Source organism: Leuciscus leuciscus (assembly GCF_965113295.1).
Source record: "Leuciscus leuciscus genome assembly, chromosome: 18".
Taxonomy (NCBI): domain Eukaryota; kingdom Metazoa; phylum Chordata; class Actinopteri; order Cypriniformes; family Leuciscidae; genus Leuciscus; species Leuciscus leuciscus.
In genome coordinates this window covers 20,925,103-20,948,270 of record NC_138742.1, presented here as the reverse complement: position 1 = coordinate 20,948,270, position 23,168 = coordinate 20,925,103, and the positions used below count along the sequence as shown (strand labels likewise).

General features: G+C 37.2%; 1 long non-coding RNA gene across 1 annotated transcript in view; it reads right to left on the bottom strand.

Moving 5' to 3' along the window:
* Positions 1-6,355: 6,355 nt before the first annotated feature.
* Positions 6,356-23,168, bottom strand: part of LOC309480013 — a 96,333-nt gene continuing 79,520 nt past the window's right edge. Inside the window, exons 3-4 of the long non-coding RNA XR_014199502.1 lie at positions 7,888-8,085; positions 6,356-7,802 (exon numbers count right to left, since the gene is read on the bottom strand). This is a non-coding gene — a long non-coding RNA (uncharacterized lncRNA). The remainder of the gene's footprint in view (positions 7,803-7,887; positions 8,086-23,168) is intronic.

Below are 23,168 nucleotides of genomic sequence, written 5' to 3'. Positions count from 1 at the left end.
TTCCTCCTCTTCCAGCTCCACTAAAACTCTCACTGGCATGGATGTGACAGCCAGCTCACACAACTGGTCAGATGGGACCTCAGGCTTCTCTTCCGGGCTTCCGAGGCTGCTGGTTTTGGCTTCGTGGCGGGCATTGGCTCAGGCTCAGTGTTCATGGTGGGCATAAACTGGGTCTCTAGGTCTGCGGTGGGCTCTGGCTCCTTATCCACAGTGGGTATGGGGTCTAGGTCTCGGGTGGTGACTGATGTTACATGGGGCTGGACACTGGCATCGAAATCCTCTTCAACGTTGCCCACCATAAAAGAGGATTCGTCAATCCACAGGGTGAAGCCGATATACTTCCTCAGGGTTAGGGAGTCCACTGTAGAATCCCTCCATGGGAGTCAGGTCGCTGCAGGTGGTGTGATGACAGACGGTGACGAACTCCATGTATTCCAGCAGGTCTCTGCCGCTTGGAAAAATAAGCCCATTAAGCTGTAAAAATTTCCCATTAGGACAATATTTATGGAGGTGATCTCCATCTTTCACTAGGGTCTAGTATTCTGTAATGTTTTGAGTCCGTTGATGAAGTCCTTTTATTAAACAAAGTAAAACAAAGTAAACTCAGATCCAGATCCAGTAGGGAACATTTTTTGTCAAAAATACAGTGTGTAGAACACAATACCAGACAATGAACTGATGAAACTGAAGGGCTTAAATACACAGGGTGATGAAGCATGGTTTTCAAACCCGCAAACGCTCTTGCATTTCAGGATTCCACTGTTAAGGCCCGTTCACACCAAGAACGATAATTATAAAGATAACTATATTAGTGTCCACACCAGTGGATGATATCACTATGTTTATTCTAAGAGCTTGCTTGTCTGTCACTTTAAATGCTCGAGCTCGTTACAGCAAGATTGATTCTGATTGGCTGTCAATGTTTTATTGTTCATCAGCTGGATAAAATTGTTCTGAAAGTGATTCCAACAATATCGTTTCTCTGTGATGTTATCGTTATAGCTTTAGTGTGAACTCTGCTATTCTTTAATATTAAGAAAGATTTTTGGAACTATATCTTTATCGTCCATTGCAAACACTTTTTAATAATATTTTACAAAATAAGGCAGAAATCCAAATGATTTTTGTTGCTAATTAACACTGTATATAACTTGGAATATTTCTTCAAGTCAAACCCAAAGGACCAGGCCAGCAGTTTTAAAACCACTGCAAACACTCACATTTTCATGTCCAACAAACTAGATCCACTATTAGGGGAGAGCGGGGTACAACCTAACGCTTTTTGACTTTCTCAGTTTGTGTAAATCTACTTATGGTTCAGAGTATTTATTTTTTCCCACATTAATTTCCCACATGTCTAGTACAATTATGTGGTTTTGTTTTATTAATACAGTATATACTTTTTTCTTGACATACCCCGAAAGAATGGAAGTGAAATGTGGCAACATGCCCCATAGGTGGGGTACATTGTAACATGTGTGGGGCACATTGTAACATAACATATGACAGCTTAAAATGTTATCTGATCTAATAAAAAATATATACAAAACAAACTAAAATATTTTCTAAATAAAATACAATTAAAAAACTTTTTCATATAAAATAATGGCAATTTTTAATAATTAAATATAATTTTTTTTTTGAGTTTTGACTACGAACACATGAAAACACAGTTATACAACATAGTTCAAAACAAATAAATAATTAGTCATTTCTGAACATTGAGACTCAGTCTTTATTCACCTTTTTCTCACGTTTTCCCAATAAAATTAATAAAAGTATAGAATATAATAGCATATTTCTAATAGGGGCTCATTGTAACGCAGTGTTACAACATGCCCCCGCCTGCACAACTGGGGTTTAAACCCTGCTAGTGTCTTCTGCTAGTTAGCGAAGCATTAAATAACTATCTCAACTGTTAAATAACATCTTGGAGATTAAAATAATATCAGATTTGTCTTATTTTAAATAAACACAAAAAATAGAGATGAAAAATTAACTTAAGTAAGAAATTTACTTTTGCTATGGTTTAAAAAATGTCTATGGATATCTTCCCAAAAAATTATAATTTTGGCGGATTTTTTTTTTCTATATAGTGTTGATATGGCAACTAGTAAATACACAAAGTTTCGTCATCCAAGCATGTGCGGAAGTATTTAAAACAAGCGTGTTACAACTAGCCCCGCGTTAGGTTGTGCCCCGCGCTCCCCTACATGTAAAACCACAACAGCTCATACTCTAGAACAATCCCATAACCCCATTGTGCTGAAGCATAATACATTCGAGCTCCAGTCAGATGGGTTATCACTGCACAGTTCAGGGTTACAATCAAGTAATGCATTATAAATCTGCTACATCAAATTCTATTGAATTTTTTAAGGTTCCAAAGAGGCAGAGAGCAGCTCTGAAGCAGTGAAGAACATGCATAAAAGCCGTCTATAAAACACCAGTGTGTGAACTTTAAAGCTGAGTTGATATGCCAGTCTCATAAATTTGGACCACATGACATTTCTAAGCGAAGGAAAAAAAAATCCCCATCCGTTCTTTGTACTCACTTGGCAAGCATGCTTATCGATATTGCTGAACCCAACAAGAGCACAACATGAGGAAGAGGCTTTAATGACTAGAGTCTCTGCCATCATTTATCAACAAAAAAAATAAATTATAATATGGTTGAGTGTTTTACAACCAACTACTGGGAATATGTAAGAAAATGAGAGAGAGAGAGAGAGAGAGATACCTCTACAGGAAACTTTAGCTGTGTTGCCCCACTATAAGTTGAAGCAGGGAAAGACTGGCCATAGGGAGCACCTGAAACCCAATTTAGATATCAAAGAAAATATAAAAAATAACAGTATTTTAAGCCACATTATACTAGGTGCTAGTGTATAGGCAACATAGACTACATTCACTAGGGAGCAGGTAAGTTAAGTGTTGGGGAGTGGCTAACTAAAAATATAAATGCTTCTAATAGCCAATTACTATAAACTACAGTGTATTTTTTCAAAACAGGTCAGCACTTTCACTACTTAAAAAATTATGAAAAGCTTATATTTTGGCAAGCTCTAATTTTAAAGCAGCATCCACAAAATGTCTATGCTTATATTTTCATCCTCACCTGCTGTATATCAAACATGGGATGGTTGTTGATTGGCCCCATTGACTTCCAAAATATTTTCTTCCCTATCCTATGGAAGTCAAAGGGGTCCATCAACTGTTTGGTTACCCATATTCTTAAAGATATGTTAAGCAGCACAACTGTTTTCAACATTGATAATAATAAGAAATGTTTCTTGAGCAGCAAATCAGCATATTAGAATGATTTCTGAAGGATCATGTGACACTGAAAACTGGGGTAATGATGGTGAAAAGCTTGCCATCACAGGGATAAAATGCGTTCAGATAGAAAACAGTTATTTCATAATATAACTTTCATAATATAAAATTTACTGTATTTTTTATCAAATAATCGCAGCATCTGTGAGTATAAGAGACTTCTTTCAAAAACATTTAAAAGATCTTACAGACTCCAAACTTTTGAAAAGTATTGTATATAGGTAGACAGGCATCGTATAAAGGTATATTGGTATAACAAAGTGTAAGAATAGTACACAAAATTGTGATTACCCTCAATGGGAAAACTTGATATAGATTGATCTCAAGAAATATGCAAAGTCATGATACTCTTGGGAACATCCTCTGTTTGACATGACCCATTTTATGTGAGTAAAATTTAGCTGTAATTTTCAGAAAAACGAAGTGGCCCGCTCATATCCAATACAGTACTGTAGATTTGCTTGCCTATGATGTCACAGGCCTCTGAGCTCTATTAAACAGAGATTCCCCCCATGGAGAGAGATTCCCACCTAATTATATAGCTCAGAGTCTCCTCATGGACAACTGCTTCCACATTAAAAACATCTATCAGTATTCCGCATCCTGCTTGAACAAGAAACTTACATAAAATGACATTTTCATTGTCCCCAGTGGGATGCTGTGGTTACCCGTGCAAGACACGCACTCACACTCTCATAAGCAAAGCTGCTGCTCATCAGCAATTCACACCAAACTCATTTTCTTCAGCACATCTCATTTCATGTCATGCTCCAGGACCAAACGCTGGCAGCAGGGTGAGGTGGTAAAAAATTACTCAAAAAGAGAGAGACAAGAAAACAGACAATGGACCCCTGGCCTCAGTTTTCTTAAATTTGTCTAAAATACAAATACACCAGATCACATAGTATATAAAGCCTGTGAAATGCAATCTTTACAAACCCAATCCAAAACACACTCATATGTGGTTTGAAATCCAGTTCAAATTTAATGTTTGGACATGGGTTTTAGTCTAACTAGTCAAATCGAACTTCAAGTAGTTTTTTCATTGTTGGGGAAGCAATGGGTAAATGGGTATATAATGGCATTCACAAGAGCTGTAGTGTCTTCAAATCATTAATTCGCTCACATGTGTAATTCACTGTATATTGAATGGTGAAATGAACAAACAAGTGAGCATTTTTGGACACAGTATAAGCAGGTTTTATGCAGGTTGCTTTAAACTATGAAAATCCAGCTTAAAAAAACTATGATGCCCTAAACATAGCAAAATACACACAAGGAAATTTAATATTTATTAAAATTTAATATTGTAAAACTTATAAATTTGAACTTAAAAAGACTTTCCCACAGTTGTGCCATTATTTCCACCAAAGTTTTTTTTCTTTAAAAAGTGTACTTATTTACCAAGAAGGCAACAGTCAAATTTAATCTGTAAAAAACATTAAATCTGTATATAGAAAACAAACAAAAATCAAAACAAATATCACTTGTGAACAGAATACAGTATGTTTATTGCATTCAAAGTGCAGCAGTAATTTTGTCAAATTATGCAAAAAATTTAAAACCGTGTGTATGTAGGATGCATAAAATACTGGTTATGAAAAAATATTTCAATCACATAATTTCATCACTCCAGCTATCACTCCCGTCTCTTGGCTTTGCGTTAGTCTTTACAGTAACCAATGTAGATAGCCTATACTGAATATTGCAGGCTCATTGGAAAAAAATGTGCCTGTGGTAACATTTCTCCAAAATTATACTGTATTACGTTGCTTCTTGCATGTTTCACTACACTTTCAAAGTGAAATGCCCAGTAAGTGATGCTAAAAGCGTTTTAAGTTTTATCCGAAACAGATGTACGTGAATCTGGCAAAGTTTAGTATGTTGGTTGTTGTACGTTTCACAGAAGTTCAGAAATTAAATGTCTGGTGACAACCCTACTCTAAACCTAACCGATAGTGTTAACAAAATTGGGATAGAAATGCACTTGATGAGGTAACCATACCATTTTATCTTGAGCTCTTTTATCTTGACCCGATTGCTCCACATTGCGATTTGCGAATGCAATGTTGAACCAGGTGAGCTACTGAGCAAGTTCAGTTTTAAAAAAGCCATACATGTGCACAGGCCAGTTGCATTGACATAGCCGTTATGTTATGAGACTGTCTTAATAACTAGTATGAACAACTAGCAGTTAATTAGGGGTCTTACTTTTCTGTATCAAATTAGGCCAATCTACATTTTTATGTAACTGACTTAAAGTTATTGTAGCAAGGTTTGTTATTCAGGGAAGAAGGAGGTGGGAACCAGCGAACGTTCAAACACTTTAATATCAAAATAAACAAACAAACCCAAAACTAAATTAAAGTGGCAGCCCCTCACAGATGACACATTAAAGGTATAGCGGAGGATCTTTCAAAATTTTAGATAAGACCCGCCTTCTCCACTTTTTGAAAAGTTTGATTGATTCACCAGAATGATTGACAATTAGGAGGACCAATAGTATAGGTTTCCCACCAGGAAGTAAAACATCCTCCGCTATACCTTTAACAAAACATAACGTAAATGTCCAGGCCTGGTCCTGGTCCTTCACTGTTGTCGCTCCTCTTTTTATGCCTCCGTATCTCCTCTGTGAGAGATTCGAGGACAGTGTGGCGCGCAGATGACACTCATTATCAATCACGCCACCGGCCCTGCGCCATTCTCACGGCTCTCTGCCCCGCCCTGCTTGCAATAGTTATGAACATCTTAAAGAATGAAGAACATTTGATGACTAACTTGTGAAACTAGTCCTTGAAGTTTATGCAACCTGCCCATGATGATTACGTGCAGCAAATGTCAAAATTTACAAATAACAAATCATGCACTATGCTAAACATGTTTTGAGGTCTTATTAATCAATTACCTGTCCCATAAAAACATTTTAAAAAAGAAGGGCCCTATTTTAACGATCTAAGCGCATGGTCTAAAGCGGAAGTTCACTTAGGGCGTGTCCGAATCCATGGTTGCTAGTTTAACGACGGGAAAAATGGTCGCCGTTTTGGGATTTACGTGTGTTAAACCAATCAGAGTCTCATCTCCCATTCCCTTTAAATGCCAGTTGCGCTCGCGCCATGGCAGATTCGCTATTTACATGACGGAATTTGATAGTGGCAAGACCGAAGCCGTCTCCAGAGCGCAAACGGAACTGCTCGTGCGCGAGGTAAGAGTGCGCTAGCAGACCATCTACGGGACAAGCCGGATTCCACCATATCTTTATGTACACAATAATAATCTTTTACAATGTAATCCTTTTATTTTAAATATTTGGCATGTTTGTGTGCTGCCCCACGTCCCTGTGTGTTTAATAAGCAGAGTGTACGCGCGTTGTGGACCCGCCTTTAGGCGAACATTACTAACGCACTCTTTAAATGACAAAAAAATATTGTGCCATTGACTTTAGACCAGGTTTCAGTTGGTCAATGGCGCAGTCTATTTCTGTTGCCTCAAAATAGCAACGTGCCAACAATGCGCCAGAACACACCTCATTTTTTCAGACCAGGTGCACAAATGGGCGCAAATACATTTGCTATTTAAACAACATGGCGCAGGACGTGAAAATGATAACTGCGTCGGACTGAAACTAGCAAAAAAACACTTGCATCGCACTTGGCGCTGCATTGCGCCGGGTGTAAGATAGGGCCCTAAAAGTTTTTGCTATTTTATTGCCACTAGTGTCTGATATAATCACTTACAGAGTGACTTACAGATTTATTCCTACTGATCAGATTTAATTAACGAACTGGAGTTAGGTGCAGTGTCACAAAACCAAAATTTTATTTTCAAGGTCCATATTTCTGAGCTGATTTTTATCAGAATTAATTGCAAATCCTGCCTTTTTGGCAGTTTCACAGCCAAGAATCGCTATTGATTTTTGTTTTCTGACTCTCTTAATCTTTAGAGGCTTTTTTCACATTAAGTCCAGGGCAGTAGATTCAAATGCACCCAAAATATAATTAACCTCAGGGCCCATTCGGGCTCTCAGAGTTACAACTAATTCAATTAATTGTCAGATAATCGGCTGATGTTAAGAGCATTAACTATGATTTCTGCAAGTGTCTGCTGCCAAAAACCTAGTGATAGATCCAAGTGAGAATGCAGCTAAATGATTTAACACACACAGGAATTCGTGTCAAAGAGAAAAAGAGGAGAAACTGTGAGAAGGGGGAGGGTGCTAGTGTAGTGGAAGTAGTTGTAGCAGTTCATCATCAGTGTCTAGAGGAGGAAAGCAAAGGAGGAACACGGCGTAACTGAAAGACAAAGAGGCGTAAACAGCTGGCACGCTGCTGCAGCGTCGCAATGCCAACGAAAAGAAACTTGCCTGCCAACATCCAAAATCAGGGCTAAAGAAAGACAACGCCGGAGGAGAGCCAAAGGATTGTGGGACCCTGGCGTAGTCAATAGGGCCAATCCTCAGGGACAACCTGCTAATTACAAAGTCAGACAAAAGTCAGGTGACCAACTCCTGCTTTTCTTTCACTCTTCCACCAATTATCTTCCTTCTATCACTACCTTTTCCTGCTGACTTTGTCCTGCTTGCTCTTGTTCCTCATACACTCTGGACGATTCCTCGACGGTTCTTGTCATTATTCATGTTTTCTTTGGTAAACAGCTTCTGGCACAGTTGTGTCATCATTTGGACTCTGCTCGCTGAACCGGTTTGGTGCAGTGGCAGACGCGGAGGCCCGTCCTCAGGCAGATGCACTGCGACTGGAGAGATGAATGAAAACCACTTGGATTAATGAAGCAAATTCAGAACAGTTGAAGTTACTGACAGCTCCCCTAAACTTCTCACCCTGCCTCCTTTACCATGAGTAATAGTCTCACACAGTTGCTGATACTTAAGATTACTGCAGTAAATGCTGATTCACACACACACACACACACACACACACACACACACACACACACACACACACACACACACACACACACACACACACACACACACAGAGAGAGCAGTTCAATAAGGAAAGCATCAACTATTATTGCCATTATTATAACAATTTTTTTTTTATAATTTATTATAAATAAATATCAATAAATACTATACTTGCTTTACTTTCAAACGTTAAAATACCATTGGGAGACCTTAAAGTCGCATGAAATAGAAATTGTGATCGTTGTTTCTTTCCAATTGTGATGTATTACTGAGCAAAAGAGCTTCTCAAATGAGATAAAAATGTAAGGCGGGACTTGATTTTGTCCATCGGGGATTGATTGGTTCATTGTCGTTTTTTTAATTGCAAGTGCGAGTGACAGGTTGGTGGAAGGGAGAAATTACTGCACTAACCTCGTGCAGTATATTTTTAGTAAAAGTTAATGTTTTGGTCAAAGATAAGACATGCTAATGTCAAATGCAATTAAAATAAGTCTGATGTGTGGAATGCTATTTGTGTAGCGTGTGGAGTTACTGCCTACAGTATGCCCATGAAGCAGCTCATTATGCTGACAAACAGAGTACAGCACTACAAAAGTGGCTATTATAGAACTGAAAGAGCTCTATATATTTAATATGGCACAGCGTATATGTGTGTTTGTGGGTGGGTGTGATCACTCCTGTCTGTATCTTCTCCAGTGTCTGTTTACTGCAATGCAGGAGTTGCTCTTTGACTGTATTCAGTGGAAAGCGCACCAGGGAATTTCACGGAGACCTTTCTGTCAGTTCCTACTGGTGCGTGAGAAACATCATTGCTTGTTTTCTCCACTGTTATTTACAGACTCTGTTCATTGATAAATGACTTAAGAGAGGCTTGAACAGAAGTGACAACACTGAAACGCTAATTTGTCCTCATTCCTTGCCTTTCTTTCTCTCCCTTCCTGTTCGTCACTCTCTCGGTTTTATCTTTCTCACTCAATGTGCCACTGACTCCACTCTCTACAGCATTACCAACATGGTGTTTTCTGAAACCATAGTTCCAACGTACATTCACAAATAGCATTGCAAACTTGTGTGGTTAGAACTACTGCAATATAATCTGATAATTAATTTGATATCAAACCAATTAGTTAGCAGAAGTTATTACTCCACCACCTCCATGACGTCATTAACAACAGTTCTACATTATTAAAATGATGGAAGTGCGAAAGAGTTACTGCTGTTTCTGGAAATAGTTGTGACTAGCTAGTTGATTTCTCCAATGATACATCATACTATGATAGTTAAATGCACCATTGGTGGTTGGAAGTGTGTTGTTTGTTAGGTGGATACTAAGGTGTTCTGTGTGGTTGTTTGGTTTTTGCATTACAGTACCAAGTTATGGATACGTCTATGTGCTTTTAACATCTGTCATAATCCACCAAATTAAACATCCTAAGTCTTTTAAAAAAGTCTCTAAGATCTCTTAGAAAAGTAACAACTTTAGTCAATAAGCCACATGATTTGTATCATTGATGTCTGCAGCAGAAATGCCGTTGGAGGAGTAACGTGCAAAATGTTACTACATTTAATATATTTGAGTAATTAAGAACAAACCCCTAACTCACACAATGCACAATAATAAAAGTCAGGCTTTCCTTCGCAAGCACCACTTATAAAAAGAACGTAATAAATTGAGAGACATTTAGCGTGTTGAACAGGAGAGAATGCTGTGGTGCAGTACTGCTTGTCAGTGTTAGGGTGGGGACTCGGGACTGCTGCTGGAATGGTGAGAGATGTTAGCTGTGGTGCTGCTGAAGAGGATACGAAGACTATAGAGGAAATTCTTTGGAGGTATAGAGGGTGAACGAGCAAGTACCACGGCAAGGTCTTATATTGTGCATTTTGTACTAAAAAGGCAATGTGCAGCAAGGTATAAAATGTACCTCATCCACTTAAAGATCAAAGTACACTTCTGTTTTTATGTGTATGCTAGAATATGGTCATAGTGCACATGGCGTAAATTTCATCATCTGCATAATACACGCGTACAATCCAGTTTTTCAAACCGCAAAGTAAGCTGTATGCTCAGTTTGCACAGGCGCCTTGAATTTTTTTGCACAAATTTGTTTGTCTAAAAGGTGGTGAAACTGGCCAGCCACATTAAAACTGAAGTACATTTTGGGGTTATATCTGCATCTTTTTGTTCCATCTTGTCAATCGCTTGGTTTCTATTTCTGCTGTGTTGCACCGGATAGCCCCTCCAAACTTTGAAAATGCTCCACATTAAAATAAAAATGAGATGAAAAATTGTGGGGAAAACCTATAAACCGAACCTAAACCTAACCATAAAGTTCAGCTCCATACCCTAACCATAAACCTAACCAAGATACACCAAGACAAAAAAATTGGTGTGAAAATGTTATACAATAAACACTTTCAGATCAGATTGAAACGAACATTTGTATGCTTTCAATGCAATGGATTTTTTTTTTTTTTTACAGAGGTGTTCTGATCTCTTTTCCCTCACACTCGAATAAAACTGGCTAACTGATAACATTTGCTCGTTTGGTTGCATGCCCAGAGCTGCTGCTGTTACATAAAACCATGACTTTGTGCTCACAAACGACTATTTTGCTAACTGACAGTGAATATCAGTGGAAGAATCCGGAACCAGCTCTCTTGTCTCTGTACTCTTGTATTTAATGTTGTTTGATACAAACCATAGTGAATACAAAAATCTGAACAGCTGTTTGAAAACATGTAAATACCATTCAACCTCCTTTCTTCTCTCTGACAAGCGGGTGTCAAACGAAAATTTACTAAATGGTTTGTGTCCCAGAGTAACCAAGGTATTTCTGCTTTTCTGAAGTGCCACCAACAGTCAGAGAGTGAATCAGCGTATTCACTCAGCCCACTGGTTCAGCCGCATTGGTCTGAACAGACAAATCGAATGCGAAAATTGGACCGGATTTCTGTCAAACATTCATGTTGATGTGAGCAGGCCTTAAAATACAAACGGTTTCGTACATGATTTGATCATATATTTGACTTTAAATATAATTGTCTTAATATATTTTGTATTTGGATGTAGTAGGAGGTGCCAAAAGACAGTTTGGATCACGCCAAACCTCACCAGTTTTTTCGCACTGCTAAAAGGGGTGTATGTTGGTGTTCAATATAGTCACTGAAGTTGAGGATTGAAGACATTAACATTCTAGTGTGCAGGAGAGTATCTGAAGGTCTGGTATCAGTCAAGCTGCCCTTTTCAAGCCTGAATGACCGGGCAGTGGCAGAGGAGGTCCCACGAGAGAGCGGGAGGGACACCCACACACTTTCCTGCGACAGCCCGCAGAAGAGGAAGAGTCAATTTAACAGCAATCATCCCCCTTGATCACAGCCCGTCTGTAACCTGCCACCTCGGCAATGATTTTATCATCTTTTCTCCCTCACGCCATCTCCGCTGTCTCTATTTTGCTTTGAAAGTCCCCCCTCTTCACTGCAATATCAGTGGAATAGAGATGCCTTTTATAGTTTTGCAGATTAATCAATTGTTTTATAATAGTTATACTTTAGTTTAAATTTAGCTGAACACTCTATAATAGCCTGATTAATTTGACATCTTACCCCAATACTATACTAAGTGTTAGGGGTTTGTTAAAATCCTAACTGTTTTTCTTGGGCAATAAAAACAGAAATGTTCAACAGCTTTTTTTTTGAAAGCCAAGACTTTAAGGGATGTGCATAAACAGAAATATTCACCGACTAAACAAGCTAACATTTTAGTATAACATAAAAGTATGACAACTAGCCCCAGTCTATAGGCTCATAGGGGCTATTTTGGTCCCCTGTGAAGTTTAGTAAACTCAGCTGGCCCCCTGGCCCATATCCTGTAGGTCTGTGGCAGTGTGAGGAGCGAGAGCTAAATCATAGGCTGACAGGGACCTTTCCTTTAATAGATGCCCCCTGTGTAACCAGCCCAGAAAAGGGAAGAGAACAGCAGCCATTTCTTCGCACATAGATACAACCATTTGCTTGTATCTATAGACAGGTACAGGCTTATGTGTGCATTCTTACCTGCGTGCACATACGTGCCTAAAAGTGGTAACTGGGGCTAGTTGATATTTCTGAGGGTATTAGTTCATTTTTGAAAGCCAATTGCTGTGTAGACACACACCTAAAGGTCTCAACTTAAAAATAAAAAGCAAATTACAATAAAACTTGCTACTGCTAATTGATACACAGAAATGATGCTGTGAGCATGTAAGATATGCTGTAAATAGGCATACATAAATCCAGGCAGATCAAGTATCAGATCTAGGCAGGTGGAGCTGGGGGAGGTGGAGAGTATCAGAGGAACTAGCAGTGTGCAGGACTAGCTTACAGCAAACAATAACCCTGGATATTTAAATGTTGAGCAAGTGATCTCATTGGGTGCAGGATCAGCAGAGACCAGCATGACCTGTGCCATGAAGTATGCAGTATTATATTTTATATTAATGGGATTTTTATAAAAAATGTAACTTACTATTAACAAAAAAACAAATAAAAAAAACATTGCAATTAAATAAATAAGACCGTCAGGAAAGGAGACTGTAAAGTTTACACACAAACACTTCATCCATGTCTCAGACACTGAGATGAATATAAAAATGTACACACACACTCTCACAAATGATCTCTGGGTTCCCAGTATAGTCTCAAACAGAGAGAAGCAGTGATTTGTATTTTCCTTGATGTTCCTGCTGCTGGCAGTGGAGATAAACAGTTATATGGGCAGTATTTATAATTGTTATCATCTTGATATGCATTATAGTGCAGTTACCCATATAGATTTGACTGTAATACTCTGGGCATGTTATGATGATTGAGAAGCATTTCAAGCCCACCTGGTCTGCGGGAGAGATGAGTTAAACCACTTTTCAAAGAACAAAATTAAACTGCCCTAGGACAGGCAGCTCTTTTTTTGTGTGCAAAGGAAGCTTTGACATTTGCATAGCACTGAATGTAAGTATGTGAGTGTGTGTAAAGGTCTAGGTGCATTTAAAATAGACAGGAACAGGTGATTGAGAAGTTACAGAAGTGCACACAGACACACACAGAGACACACACATTGGTACTCCTATCATTATGAGGACATTCCATAAGCTTAATGGTTTTTATACTGAGCTAATGACATTTTCTAGCCCGTAACCCTAACCATAAACTTACCCATCACAGAAAACTTTCTGCATTTTTAGCTTTTTTTTATAAAAAAATCGTTTAATATGTTTATTTAGCGATTTCAATTTCAAGGACATCGGCATGTCCCCATAATGTAGGGGCATTGCCTGAAACCTGAATATACTGCAGCTCCATAGTGACCGGTCACATGACATAAAATGTGGATGATAGATGGTATCCAGGTCTTAAACTTCTTGGCAGGGCTGCATAATGAGTGGGGAAAAAATTCTAATTGCAATTTTTCTGATAAAAATAAAAGGCAGTGCAGTGCTTGATTGCAGGGCTGCACATTTAGCCAAACATTTCTGATTATATATCAATATGACTATAAAACAATTATAAAAAATAACAATTAAACAAATATTAAACAAAAAAGGAAATATTACTATTGTAGTATTTCACTACTAAATAAAAAAAAAATGATGTAAGAAAAATAATATGTTAATTTCACAGTACAACTGTAAAATTACATTGCTAATATTTATGGCAGTCTAAATTTCTTAAACGTTAAAGCTTTTATTTTGTTGTGAACAGCCGATTTGAAGTTCTTCTCATTCTCACTCCCAAATGCACGTGTATAGCAGCATTTGCTACAAACCGAGCCACTCTGAGATGCTGAAAACACCGGATCATGAGCTGCTCACGTATAAATGAACACAGTGCTGTGCTTTACTCTGAAACACACACTCCATTCATTTAATTAAATTGCAGCTTTGGCGAGAAGTTAAATTTGGTTGAGATTAACCAAGCAACACAGTTATTATTACTGTGAAAAACACTGATCTAAGCCTCCAGGACTGACTGCCATTATGGACACAGAATGGAGTTTGGCAATTACACCTCTTGGATAAAATATCAAGGTCACAACACCTTGATAGTGTCCATGTCAACAGATCATTTTTCATTTCCCCAACCGTGTCCCCACAGGGTCAAATGCATCTGAAGTCCATTTGTTACCCTTAAAGTGTTGGTGACTTGAGGGAGGGGTTTAAAAATGATGGCGATAATGTAAGAGGGGGAGAAAATAAGAAGAGCTAGACAGTGACATCCTGTCACTTCCTCTAATGGAGCGTCTCTCTCCGTGTCGTGCGGTTGGAGGAAAGGAAAGTGTGCAGGTGGGACAGAAAATCCACATAAACTCAATGTTTTCTCACTGTCAATACACATTAGAGAAATAATCAAAACAAGAACAAGACTGCTCCTCCGCTTTACGGGCTTTACGGGCACAATAACATTCCATATTAAAAGATTTTTAAAAATCAATGGAGTTATGCAGGGAATCACACCCAAATAGGTTTTGAAATTTATATAGGAGAGCTTAATTTCTTTTCATGAAGTGGACTTCTCCAATGCCAATCTAGAGGTGAGATGAGAGCTGCATTCAAAGATTTATTCACAATAGATTCGAGAAAAATAGTAGATAAGTTATGAAACAGGACTGGTCTAAAAACACACATTTGAAGAGAATATATATTGAATTAAGTTCCTTTTATTTTTCAAAAAGTATGAATTTATAAAATATACTGACAATTTAGCTTAAAACCAGATAAAAATGGCATTGGAGTAAGAATAATAAACTTAATTCAAGATACATTCACAGAAAATAAGTTCTGCAATTTTGTATTTGAATTGCATGCAGTAAATGTATATAGGCCTTGTTAAAGAGGAGATTACAATACTGATGAATGGAAACAGCCCCAAAATGAGCTGTTTAAACTAGATAAACTGATTAAGCTTGTTCAAAAGGATGTCAGGTTTTGAATCATGTAATTATAGATATTTATACGTTTTTTTTTTGTTTAACAAAAATTTCTGGGTCATTAAAAAAAAAAAAAAGTATGAATTTACATTATACTGTACATGGAAAATGAAGCACAGACAAGTGTGATTTTTTGCATTGTGATATTTTTATTTGCCTAGTAGTAGTAGTATGATGCGAGAAAATCTCATTCTCATTATATTGCAAAAAAGGTTTATTATTTATGCATTTTAAATAAAAAAAAATAGATGAGAATTATGTTGCTTCTATGGCTATTGTCATGTCAAAATCAGGGTAGAATATATATATATAAAAAAACTAAAACCTAAATTAGATTTTTAAGATCCAATATTTTTGTTGTTGTTGTTGTTGTTTTTTGTTGAAATATATTAGGGCTGGGAATCGATTAAAAAAAATTAACTAATTAATTGCACAATTTGCTGTAATTAATTGCAATTAATTGCATTTCCTCCAAGCTTGTAATCATCAATAATTAAACTTAGAATCACCGGAAAAAAAGGAACAGAAAATAGCCCTATATTAAAATAATATTAAACATCAATATATCAATGTATTATTATTTTTCAATAATCGATCAACATAATCAATTTAAGATTTTTTTTTTCAATTTTTTCTTTTACTAATTATAAAAATAAACTATAGTCCTAAAAAAACTTTTATTACCAGAGCATGTGATCAGAGCAGGTAATTTTAAAGGAATAGTTCACCCAAAAATAAAAATTCTGTCATCATTTACTCTTCCTCAAGTTGTTCCAAACCTTTATGACTTCCTTTCTTCTGCTGAACACAAAAGAAGATATTTTGAAGAAAGTCGGTAACCAAACGACTGATGGAGCCCATTGACTTCCATAGTAGGAAAAAAAATACTATGGAAGTCAATGGGGACCAGCAACTGTTTAATTACCAACCTTCTTTAAAATATCTTCTTTTGTGTTTAGCAGAAGAAAGGAAATCATACAGGTTTGGTACAACTTGAGCGAGAGTAAATGACAGAATTTTCATTTTTGGGTGAACTATCCCTTTAACATTGTTGCCCAGCAATACTATACCAGCTCAGCAAACAGAAGTCTACAGAGAAAGTTCACCTTATTTGAGCGGACTTTGCTTTTCCAGTGCGTGATCGGTACATGATTGGAGCGTTTGGTCCGTGAACGACAGAGCAGAACATGCAGCGCAAACACGGAGTCGAACATCGCCGACACCTATGGCCGACACACACACACACACAGACACACGGAACGGAGAGTGCGGCCGCGCACACGGAGGGGAAAAGACCCGCTCTCATGAAAGCTGCGCGAGAATGAAACCCGATCCCCATATTTTCGGCTTTTCAATAGCAGCCGCAACAGGAAATCATTAAAACGAGGCAAAAAAAAAAAGTGCTGCGTTAAATGCGTTATTTTTTTTTAACGCGTTAAACATCTCAAATTAATCGCAAAGATTAACGCGTTAATTCCCCCAGCCCTAAAATATATGAATATATATGAATATATAATCCTAAAAAGGCTTTATTTTCTTAATGCTTCCCCCCCCCCATATTTTATTTGTTGATTTTGGGATGAAATACCATTCCTTTGAGATTCAACAATGAACACCCAGAACATATATAACCTTCATTCATTTGATTGGATGAGTTGGCAGGCTGACTTACTACGATCATCTATGTTTGGAAAGGGCTCTGAAATGAAGTGGAACCATTAATACTAGTATGCTAAATTGGTTAGTGAGGAGAGTGAGGCTAGAGGTCAGGACGTTCTCTGTTCTCACACTTATTCATCTGGTAAAGTAGTGGAGAGTATGTGATAGAGAGTTATGTGTGTGCTGACTGCCTGTCCTGTCCCACCACATCATGGGAAAATGTTGTGAGCGGCCCAACAGAGCAGAGGTGGAAAGTAACTAATTACAAATACTTTCATTACAGTACTTGAGTAGATTTTTTGAGTATAATCAAATTGTGGTACTTTTACTTTTACTTGAGTTGAATAAAAATATATTCAACTTCGCTACATTTATTTTTCACCAAAAGTACAAAGTACTTTGACAAAGGTGCCGACAGAGCAACAGGGCAAGCACACGCCTAACAGACAGGTCTGTCTCGGGTGCAAAACCAATCAAAACTTCCAGTTTGGCGAGGGGTCGGGGTGTTCAAACCGCACTTTGACATTCAATCACTGGCGCTCGTGTTTTGACTCAGTATCGCTAACGTTTCAATATTTCAGTGAATGTAAGTGAGCTATGCTCATATTCTGATTTAAAATTTTAATTATGGCAACTCCTGAATTGGGTTATCCCATTGATTTACTCACCCTCAAGTCCTTTAGGTGTATATGACTTTCTTCTTTCAGACGAATACAATCAGAGTTATATAAAAAAATGTCCTGGCTCTTCCAAGCTTTATAATGGGAGTGAATGGCAAAAAAAAGAAAAATTAAAAAGAAAAAAGAAAAATTACTCCACACGGCTCCTTAATAAAGGCCTTCGGAAGCGAAGCCATGGGTTTTTGTAAGAAAAATACCCATATTTATAAATTTATAATTTAAAATAACTAGCTTCCGCCAGACAGCCGTACACATACTACGCAATTCGACTTGCGTCACAAGAGTAACCCATGGCGCATGTATGACGTAGGATGTAGGAGTATCGTTAGCTTAGACGCCTCTCGCGGTTTAAACAAATAAGGCTGTGCAACAAACTGAAGCTCCTCTTCTATTATATAGAAATCCTGCGACATTTCTCTTTAAAATGGCTAATTCTCGACCAGGGTTTGGAGGACTTTTATCATGAATGGATGCACTTTTTTGGGCTTCAAATTTTCTCCAGCCATTCACTGCCATAAAGTTTGGAAGAGCCAGGACATTTTTAAATATAACTCTGATTGTATTCGTCTGAAAGAAGAATGTCATATACACCTAGGATGGCTTGAGGGTGAGTAAAAAATGGGCTAATTTTCATTTTTGGGTGAACTATCCCTTTAAAGACACACATCATTCTTATGAAAATACCTGAGATAGCTTGATGAACACAGATATATTATCGCTATCATCTGTTTGTCTTCATGTTTCATCAGTCAAAACATCTCTATTTGCATGTTATTATATCCATATAAGGCATTTCCTGAAATGTAATAAGTTTAATGTTTCTATGAATCTCACTTGTGGACTTTCTGCGTGAGGGATGAATCAGTTCTGGGCTTCCATGACGTGAGTGTTTAGCGTTCCATATTGCCATCATCTCCCCATGTTGGGTAAAAATAGAAAAATAATCCTAAAGTACTTTGTAACGTAGTGACTTGAGTAGTTTTTAAGCAAACTACTTATTTACTCTTACTTGAGTCACATAATTTTTCAGTACTTCTAACTGTACTCAAGTAAATTATTACTTGAGGAATATTTTACTTAAGTACAATTTGTTAGTACTCTTTCCACCACTGCAACAGAGACAGGGAAAGATAGAGGGACACATACAGTATCGCTGACTAAGCTCAGCCCTGAGCAAGGAGGGTTCCACTGGCACACATTAAAGTCAAGGAGATCCCTTTGACAGATCAAGAGAGAGATTTAGAAAAGTCTCACTGTATTGAGCAAAGGGCAAAAGGATAGATCAAACCACAGCTGCCCCCATGAGTGTGAAATGCAGGTCTCTGGAGCTTTCCAACAGAAAGCGAGAAAGAGAACACTTTCTCTCCTCCAAATATGCAGTAAACGATAAAATGGGAAGTCAGGGCAGAGCAAGAAAAGATATAAAGAGGTGGTAGCAAGGACAGAGCGATAGAAAGACGGCGAGAACAAATAGGAGGAGGAATAGGTGCTTTCTGATAGATGATTCTCTCCATTTTTATATCCGTTTTTGTAGCGATAAGAAGATGAGTTCTTGTGGACGGGGATGAGGATTGGTGCTGCGGAGAGAGAGAGAAAGTGCTTAAACGGAGGCAGCTCATGCCATTACTAATGAGATGGAGGCAGCCTGTCCTTCACATGTGACCATGGGTTTTGTGCCTGCTATTATGTTACGTCTATACGCATGCAATGCATATTATTGTGACATGTCCAACAGTGTCCACATATCCGTCTTTAACATCTGTGTCCATTTGCAATAAACCACTGAAAGCTGAAGTGTGATATTTCTGTAACACTTGTGTCACCAAACAGAACTGCAAAAATGTTCCTTTTTTTTTTATTTTATTTTTACATTTCTGGTTTTGGAATGCGGAAGTGAACTATAGCAGGAAAAATATTGAGAGATGGATTACAGCAGTCGGAAGAGAGAAAGTCACTTAGTTTAAACTTTGTTAGTTTAAAGTCACTACCAGAACTGAACTGTTCTTTTTTTAATGCTGGGGCAATATAACAATGTATAGTGTTTTAAATGTGCATTTAAATCAATGATAATTTAACATAAACAACATTTACATAGTTTGTTAAGGTGGAAAATGCATAACTAGTCTGTGAACAGGGTATACAAAGTCCAGAAAAGGTGTGACTTCGGTCACACTTTAGATTATGGTACTATTCTCACTATTAACTAACTAATAACTCCCTCAATAAACTCCTAATAACTGCTTATTAATAGTTAGTAAGGTAGTTGTTAAGTTTAGGTATTGGGTAGAAGGGATGTAGAATATGGTCGTGCAGAATAAGCCATTAATAGGTGCTTTATAAGTAGAAACGGACAATATAGTAACATGCATGCTAATAAGCAAGTAGTTAATAGTGATAATTGGACCGTAAAATAAAGAGTTACCGTTGCTTCAGTAGGTATCAGTGGTTCTCAACCATTTTGAAAAAAAAAAAAAGATTTGAAGGACCTCCTATAAGGTATTTCCAGTAATTATGATGAAGTTGCTTGTTTTCAAACCTTTTTTATTAACCTTTTTTGATTCTAGAAGTTTAAAGCAGTGTTGGGGGGGTAACGCATTACAAGTAACACAAATTACGTAATCTTGCATTTCCTTCACCCTGAGGCTTATTCAACAAACAAATAAGCCCAGCTCAGGAGAGAAAAATGTATGCAAAAGTTATTAACGCAAGTTACTTTTAGGGAGTAAAGATATTGTAACACATTATTTGTAAAAGTAACTTTCCCCAAAACTGGTCAGCGTGTTTTTTAATTTGCAGTAGATTAGAGTTAGATTATTTTAATACATTAATAATAAATTATTTATTTAAATACTTTTAAAGTCATCCTGTGGCCCCCTTTGGAGGTTTGCTGAATCCCACTAGTGGGCCCCGGGCCCTTGTTTGAGAACCACTGGTTGGTTGGTTGGTTGTTAAGAACATTAATATCAAACACAACTCTTTCTTGATTTAATTTTTTTTTCAACAAATTCTTTATTATAAAATGGATAGTTCTAGTTTAGTTGTGACTACATTCACTATATATTGTGGATTTCTTTGATTAATTCATAAACATAAATATGGACATAACAGAGCATAAACATGAACAAACATAAACAGCACATTCTCACCAAGGAAACCTTGCTGTACTATAGCAATGTATATATCAGTGCCTCTCCAAAACGCCAATGTGGTGTTTTTACATTTTTAAATTTGGACAAATCAAGGATAAAACAATTCCAAGGGGCTGTTTAGTAGCCTTTGGTACCAATTGTAACATTTTTATACTAGAACATATCTTTTAAAAGATTCATTCAACCCTTGGAATGGTTTTAAACTCCAAAAGATTTCAAAGAAGTCAATTAGGCTATCTTCTTCTGACCTGTCTCCATCCACCCTCTGCATTATTATGTATGCTCTCTCTTTCTTTGGCAAGAGGAAGGGCCCAGTAGGTCGGATCCGGTTATGGAGACGACAGATAGGGAGAGTGGCTGATATGGAGCTGTCTGTCTCCTCCTAATATTGGATTGTGTTTCTGTGTAATCCCTCCCCAATCATCGTCTATAAAACGCCTCCCCTGCCCTATAGTCCCTCTCAGAGGAAGCGCACTAATACTAATACATCTATTCTTTCACATTTTCCACACCTGGGTAGTCTTTGAGTGGGGAGTAAATTCAAACGTAACAATCCTTCCTTCTTATAGAGATTTCACATTTTTACGGTCCTCTAGAGTTTAGTGATTTCAATTTTGTCTTCTGTGCACTGCTATCATCTAACATTGGCAGTTTTCTTCAGCTCAGGACACTGATCAGAATATTCATAAGCGATCGATCCACTTGGATCTCTTTCTCATTGCACCCTCTAGACTGTAATTCCCTTCCCCCTCTCATTTTTCCCACCCTCACTCTTCCTCTTTTGGAGCAAAGGTTAACTAATGAAAAAGATAAAAATGAAGAACAAACGGTCCATAAAGCACAGTTCAAAATGGAAAAAAGGGGATTTTGAAAGGGAGAAATTGAAGGGTTTGTAGAGGTACATGGTGTAACATCATTTTGCTTTTCCTGCTCAGATCTCGTAAAGTTTTGCACTTCCATTTGTAATCGGTGTTGCAGTTAAAATCTCATGCAATAAGAATATGTTCTTAATTTGTTTATGGCTGCCCCTGGTTTATAAGAAAAAAGCCATTATTTCACGCATTTGACTATCAGCAGCTCACTAAATATATTAAAAGGAACAAAGGAGACGGCTAGGGTCAAAATGTATAAGATCACCTATGAAAATACAAATGACAAATTTTATTATCAGATAACAATCTTATCTTAATGAACTTATGTATAGTTTTGTATAGGGATGCACATTATATAGGGCGATATATGTCCATTTTTAATGTTACCGTTATTGACGCAATAAGAAAATTTGGCCGATATATTAAAGTTGATAAATAATGGATTATTTCCTTCAGCTGAGACACTTCAGATACGCACTGTTCACCATGATGGGTTTGAATTCCAAGAAATATGATTGGAATCACTTCAAAAAAGGAAAATACAGTGTGCTGTACAGTGTAATGTGCTGTCATCTAGGCTACATAAAATTATAATGAGAACATTATAATTGTTTGCTTGGGACATGGCTTTTAATGGTGAGACACTTTGTTTTTGTAATCAGGCTCTCAAAAAGTATTTAAAATTTGGATTTAAACGTATTGGCCAATTTATCAGTTATCTGTTTTCCAATATAAAGAATTATTGGTTTGGTATAATGTCTGTATGTAGGTATAATATTTGTATTTTGGTATAATGTCATTTGATTTAATGACAGCAACACTCCAGATGAACTTCACAGGCTCGTGTAACCTGATCATGTTCTCCAACATAATAAAAGAAGCATCTTGAGCTTTAATGGGAGCAATCTGACTATTTGTAGAGTTCACATGGTCACAACATGAAAAGTTTCAATAAAAGTAGAAACTTTCTACAGTAAATATATATATATTAGAGGTGGGCATAGATTAATTTTTTTAATCTAGATTAATCTAGATTAATTTTGAAATTAATCTAGATTAATCTAGATTAAAATGGCTCATTTGAATTCTGCCGAAGGCATTCAGAATATGTGTGCTACCCAAATAATGACTATAAAAGTAAGTCTTTGAGAACGGGTTTCTCAAGCCAGGTGGCGCATTAGACCAGGGGCTCATCTCCTGTTTCCAAAATGCATCACAAACTGCTTGAGAAAGCTGTTCTACTCATAGACTGTAAAAGGTTACTACTGTACTGTTACCGTCCGTAGGCAACATTAGGTAGGCCTATGTTATTATCAACTACTATAGGCTATCAATTAGGGATGGGCGATATGGCCTAAAATCTATATTGTGATATACATTGCAGCCTCTTGCGATAACGATATACAGTATATTATAATAAAACCATTTCAGAACAGATTACACAGACCCATGCTAAACAAATGCTAAATGTATTTTTTTTTAAAGGGTGTATGTAGTTTTGAGAACATATATTGTGCAAAACTGTAAGTATACAACATAATTTTGCAGATAAATAAAATTTAAGTACACTAGCTGCAGAGACTTAAGTAGATC